A 6,912-nucleotide genomic window follows, 5' to 3' on the forward strand; every position below is an offset into this window, starting at 1 on the left:
GGACTACAGGCATGTACCACCACGCCCAGATAATTTATGTATTTTTAATAGAGACCAGGTTTCACCATATTGGCCAGACTGGTCTTGAACTCCTGACCTTGTGATCCACCCGCCTTAGCCTCCCAAAGTGCTGGGATTACAGGCATGCGCCAATGTTCCCCGCCACTTTTTTTCTGATATACCAAAAAGTTGCTTCTGTCAACCTATGATTTGGCATTGTAATCCTTATGTAAGATGATAGTAAGATTCATGACAATAAACAGCCCTGTGTAACTCATAATGTTATGGGTCTAAAGGAATAGTTGGAAGGACATTGTAACTTTTATTTATACAGAGTACACTTTTTTGAACTCCCATTAGAGAAATTTCTCTGAAATTTCAGAATCAGAAAATATTGGGTCTCCCCTTAGTAAGTGATTTGTTTTTATAGATACCACGAATCCTACAATTTTTCCTGTTTCTGTCTCGGCTTTGGTTTCTTGGAATCTTACCATCTTATTGTTTGCCCCTTCTAGTCATTGTTTTGCATATATTTTGGCATAAATTCCCACATGCTGACCTTCTGACTTTTTCTGACTTGACACTGTCACATTGTCACAAGTTCTAGATTTATTTTCCACACACACATATACACACAAATGTTTTGGAGGCGAGGTATACACGCATATGCACATAAGTATGCCTGAGGCTTTCATTGGATTTCCACAGTTGTTCCTGCTTTGCTGATGAAGACTCTGAGGACTGATTCATTTAGCCAAGGTCACCTGGCTTGTAAAAATAGCTAGGGTTAGAACAGATTCTAGCTTTTCTCAAAGCAATCACACTACCCCTTTCTGTAGCTACTTTCAAAGGAAGCATCAAAAGAAACCCCTTAACTCCTTAATATGAGTAAGGAGCCTTCTCCATCATGAAATGCACACTAGTGGCTCAACAGACTTAAAGTTCTTTAAGTTACCAAAACTTGAAGAATGGGAAATGCCAACATTTTGCGGGTTTTACAATGATTGCATCTATTCAGCATTAAATAAATTTCATGTGTATTTTATAATTATGAAAATAATGACACAATAATTCTTTTAAAAGTCCCTTGACAATTTTAATTCTCCAGAAACATAGTGGTTAAAAGTAAGTTCCTTTCATGATATCAGTCCTGTTCTGTATCAACTTATGACTTGCTCTCTGGCAGATTGAAATATAGGGTCTAAGACATGCTTTAGCAGCAAAAAATGTAAAGGAGGCAATGCATAGCTTTCTTTTATTTAGAATGAATATTTGCTTAAGGTAGATAACTTTTCTTTTCCCATTACATTTTTCCTTAACAAGTACTAGCATACTTACTGAAAAGATAGGTTTCCTATACTATAACCTGCTAAGCATATAAATAACTTGTTGTCAACAATATTAAAACTCTTCTCTGTTAGTAGCAACACATGGGAAGAAGAGAAGGGTGAAGCACTCTAAAATCAAATTAGCAAAGAGAAGGAAAGTGAGCTCACTGCAGAAGGCCATGTGGTAGCCTTTTTACTACTGCAGTGGTAGATGGTCTCATATCTTTCCTACAATGGCAATACACGATGGTTTTTCCTGGAGCTCTTAGGCAACATCCATTGAACAGATAGTTTACTTTTCAAAAAATAAAGACTGATTTTTTGATGGAATTTGGGCCATTTCAAACCTTCACAAGGAATTTGTAATTCTTTTTTCTTGTCTTTTCTTTTTTCTTTTTCTTTCTTTTTTTTTTTTGAGACGGAGTCTCATTCTGTTGTGCCCAGGCTGGAGTGCATTGGCATGATCTCGGCTCACTGCAACCCCACCTCCCAGGTTCACACGACTCTCGTGCCTTAGCCTCCCGAGTAGTTAGGATTACAGGCGCATGCCACCACACTCAGCTAATTTTTGTATTTTTAGTAGACACGAGGTTTCATCATGTTGACCAGGCTGGTCTTGAACTCCCGACATCAGGTGATCCACTCCCCTCGGCCTCCCAAAGTGCTGGGATTATAGGCGTGAGTCACCGTTCCCGACCAGGAATTCATAATTCTTATCACAGAATCCAAATGGCTCAGTTTGAATTCTGAATATCGTACGGGAGTGAGAATGGTTTACAAGCCAGAGGCCATATATTGAGTTTAGATACCCACTGATAAATTTGTGTTTGAGGAGGTCAGCAAAATATATCAAACTCTGACACTATTGGGTTACTCTGTAGAAATGTTTCCATGAAGTTTAAAGACCAGTTTCTAGAAGGTCAGTTGGGGTTGTCCAGCACATAACATTTTCCGTATTTGCATTACTTTGGCTTTGTCACTTGAATATTCGCATGGGAGCCTGTGCTTTGTGGTTTAAGAGTTTTTTAGTTGCTTATTTCTCAACTTAAGCAATAATCCTCTTTTGCTGACAGCTCTTTAGTTACTGTAGAAATGATTGTGTTGTCATAAACACAGCTTTAGGACTTCAGGTGGGAGGGGGAGAATCAGAGGGTGTTCAACAAAAAGCTCATGTTTCCACCCAAACACACCCACCTAAGTACTTGCAGAAGGCTCAGGGAAAACAGAAGCAGAATTCTTTTCCCTGCTCCACTTTTCAAAGTTCCTTATGTGGAATCAGATGCTTTTAATACATTTCAAAAGAGTCTTCCATTTAACCTCCAAAAATAAACAAACCACAATTCTGCTCCCCATTTCTCCCTCAATTTAATCATTTGTTCCAATTTTCCTACCTTTGAAATCAGATGATTCAGCTCCTCTTTCTGTCTTAACAGTTTGGAATAATTCAAATTTCAGAAGCTCATACTTGATTCTTCTACTTTCCTTATTTTTATATTGTAATAGTCTTCATCTGTTTTCTATCACTTAATTTCTTTTCTGATTTGGATCTCTTTGCTTTAATTTTCCTTGAGGGTTATTCTCTTTTGTCTGTTTTCTCTTTTGTATAATTCTCACTCTCCATTCATGCTCCAAGCAAATGGACCTTTTCTGCCATGATTTCACACTCCTTTTGAAACTTTCCTCACCCATGTTCCACTTTCTGCTTTTAAGTCAGTAATAAGATATTATTTGAAGCATGGCTCAGATCTCATATTTTAAAAGAGTTTCTCTACCTACACTGACTTCTAGCAGACTCTACGTCAGCTATGTCCCTAACTGCTTCTCTGACAGAACTTCGCATGGCTTCCTTTCTCTTCTGTCTGTTTTTTTTTATGGCTTCCCAATGCAGTATTGACAAAAGAGAAAGGGCTTTGGGTCCACACCTGTATGGGTTCGAGTCTCAACTCTGCCACAGCTGCATGATCATGAGTAGATTACTTTGCATCTGGATTTCCTTATGTGTAAAATGGTAGTAATTTTACACAAGATTTTAGAAATGATTAAAAGAGAGCATTAGAGCATAGACTGTGAGTCATACTGAGTGTTCAGTGTTACACATTTTTTTTTAGTCTTCAGATAATTTTGGCATTGTTTTGCTGCTAAAGAGATTGCCAGAAGATCAGAGTGGTATGTAGCACATGAACAGTTTCCAAGAGAAAAGACTTACATTGCATGGTCTCTTCTTTGTCTTTTTTTCACCTATCAGGCACACATCTATTTGGCTTTTTTTTTGATATTAAAATTATGAAATATTCAAACATAAAGTATAACAAAACAATATATGTCTACGATCATCCACACATAGCTTGAACAAATCTTAGCATTCTGTCATAATCATATCAAATGTTCATGTTAAAGAAATAAACTATTTTAGATTTAGTTAAAACCTTCTGTGTCTCTTCCCTAATGTCATTTTTCTCTCTCCCTTTCCAGAGATGGAACCATCCTGAACTTGCTCTTGATCATTCTTATTTATATATTTTTACGTTTACTATACATATGTGTATCTATATAAAACATAAGACTCTATTCTGCATATTTTAAACTACATATGTGTAATATACTGTATATATTTTACAACTTGCCATTTTGTTTAACATTTTTTGTTGGATTTACCACATGTGCCATATCATGTTGTTCCATTTTGCGCATTTCTATTGCAGCCCAGTATGCCATTGTATGAATGTGTTGCAGTCATAGTGCAATTGGAAGACTAAGTGGAACGCATGATTCTAATGTAACCCAAGGACAAAATCTGTTTCAACTCCAGTAATGAACTCAGCACAGCGGCTTGCTTCAGTGATACCTTGGGATACCAGGAACAGCTCCACCTGTTCTGTGAAGATGTGCTGGCACAGTGAGCGGGCACCATAGCACGAAGGGCATACCACAGCTCTTGTTGAAGACGAATGCCGGGGCTACAAGGAAAAGCTCCAGAAAGTTGTGACAAAATTGAGGCAACTTGAAGAGGAGTGTGCAGAGCAGAAGTTGTTCACAGCAATGCACATAACTAAATGGAAAATAAGTACAGAGTTTATTTGGGCCAAGTTTGAGGACTGCAACTCAAAAGCATAGATTTAAGTTGTCCAGATTATACACACTCACTGCATGAATTTAGACAGCAATAATGGAAATTGCAATTTTATATCTCCTCATGAGAAGACACAAATGCAGAGATAAAAAAATCGAATTTGACTTTGAGAATCTCCAGAGTTTCCTGCATGAGGAGGAGAAGTCTTATCTCTGGAGACAGGAGAAAGAAGAACAATAGACTCTGAGTAGACTGAGGGACCATAGGACCAGTCTGGGCTGAATTCAAGAGCCACATGCTGGAACTGGAGGAAAAATGTCAGAACTCACTCCAAAAATTGCTGCAGAATGTGAATGACACTGTGAGTAGGAGTTGGGTTGTGAAGCTGGAAACATCAGAGGTCTTCTCCTTGGAGCTTCATACTATGTGCAAAATTTTTGAGCTTTATTTCCTGTAATGTGAAGAAAATGTTAAGGAGCCATCAAGAGATGGGGTTTTGCCATGTTGCCCAGGCTGGTTTTGAACTCTTACACTCAAGTGATCCACCTGCCTTAGCCTCCTACAGTACTGGAATTACAGTCAAGGTGACTCTAGATCCAGATACAGCTCATGGTGAACTAATTCTGCCTGAGGATCGGAGACAAGTGACTTGTGGATATCCCCAGGACCATCACAGCACTCCTTCCAGGAGATTCAGTGCCTTCCCCTGTGTCCTGGGTTGTGAGGGCTTCACCTCTCAGGAAGATGTTCCTTCGAAATGGATGTTGGAGAAGGAACCGGGTGGGATTTAGGAGTTTCTATGGAAACGTGCAGAGAGGCACTGGCATGAAGCAAGAACCTCAGTTTGGATTGTGGACCCTCAGACTACGCAAAAAGAAATGCTATGTAGCCCTTACATCTCCCTTAACTTCCCTTCATCTGTGTGAACAGCCATTGGTTGTGGGAGTGTTTCTGGACTCTGAGGCTGGAGTTGTATCCTTTTACAACATGAGTGCTGGCTACCACATCTTCACCTTCCCAAAGGCTTCCTTCTCTGACACTCACTGGCCCTGTTTCCAGATTTGTCAATATTCTCCTTTGTTCCTGCCTCCCTCAGATGGTTAAGGAAAAGAGCAAAGTCTCATTGGTTTAACCAGCACAGAGAATATAATGTAAATCCCGTAATGACCTATATATATAGAGAGAGAGCATGCAAAATAGCCTGTATCTGGCTTTTTAGAATATGACTAATAAATAGCTCTTGTGAGTTTTTCATTAAAGAATTTAAAGATGAATCTACCAAAGTTCACTACTTAAAGGAAATGTATAAATGTGATTCTTTACATCTATTTTTTGTTTTTTCTCTTGATTTGCAATAGATTAAGAGTAAATAATGTTATCATTTTATGTTGTTTCATGGGTTCAACAACCTTTCATATATCTTTATTGGGCCAGTAGAAAGTTGAAAGTAAATGTTTGTTAAAATTAAATTTGACTCATACAATAACTCTAGGAGGTAAGAGATACTATCTCTACTTTTTACAGTATTATATTCAAAGTAGGCAAAGGTAGTTATAAATGCACAAAAGCCTCAGTTTCATCTTTTAGTTAGATTCTAAGAATGTAGATACAGCAGTTGAACAACTGGGAAAATGGTGAGAATTTTTCACCATTTTCTTCAGTAGAAGAGTCTGTCCCATTTAGGCATTAGAATTGGATTTAGAGAGACCCTGGGATATGATCGATTGTCATTATGCTGAAAGGAATACTTAGCTTTTTGCTCCAAGAGTTTTTTTTTTTCTTTTTTCCCTGTAAGATTTGGACCAAACATAAGTTACTTTCTTAGGGAATTCATAGGGAATGCTTTGAAGATTTTCATCTCTTCAGTGTAAAAAACATTATTTAACAAGAATTTGGCTTTGATCAATACTCTTTGAATAAGGATAGGGTATTACTCCAGTTCATTTTTTTTTTCTTTTATCAGTCCTGGTGTTAAATTAGAAATTATACTGAAAATCTCATTTTCTTGGGGAGGGGATTCCTTGGAAAATGTCAAAGTGAGGTTTAACTGTGTATTGTTTAGTTATTCATTTTAAGAGTGGTTTATAAAAGATTTGTTAAAGTTTTTTCATTTTTTCTATTATAAGTGGTAATAAGAGAAAACCTTGGTAGTCACAATTATGGCAACAATTATAGTGACACAATTAGACTGGCTGACATTTACTGACTAATTTAATTCAATTATTATCTTTTTAAATGTATGTGTGATAGCTGCTAAGTATGGCTATGGAAAGGCTACAATTTTTGCTTGGGGTGATAAACAATTTATATAGCAACAAAAAAATTATAATTTTAGAAATCTTACTGATCCTTGGACCAGGGAAAGGAATTGTATTTTACGTGAGTACTACCCAAATTATCTTGTCACGTAGCATTGTGCTTTATAAGTAAAATGCCCTTGTTAGTTATTTGTTGAAAGAAAGAGAAGGGAGGAAGGAAAGGAGGGAGGAAGGGCAGGAGGAAGGAAGGAAGGAA

At 37.5% G+C, this 6,912-nt stretch overlaps 1 pseudogene; it reads left to right on the forward strand.

Moving 5' to 3' along the window:
* LOC105530321 overlaps nucleotides 1-5,502 on the forward strand; it is a 33,878-nt pseudogene extending 28,376 nt beyond the window's left edge.
* The last annotated feature ends 1,410 nt before the right edge of the window (nucleotides 5,503-6,912 follow it).

Source organism: Mandrillus leucophaeus, unplaced genomic scaffold, assembly GCF_000951045.1.
Source record: "Mandrillus leucophaeus isolate KB7577 unplaced genomic scaffold, Mleu.le_1.0 Scaffold81, whole genome shotgun sequence".
Lineage (NCBI taxonomy): Eukaryota > Metazoa > Chordata > Mammalia > Primates > Cercopithecidae > Mandrillus > Mandrillus leucophaeus.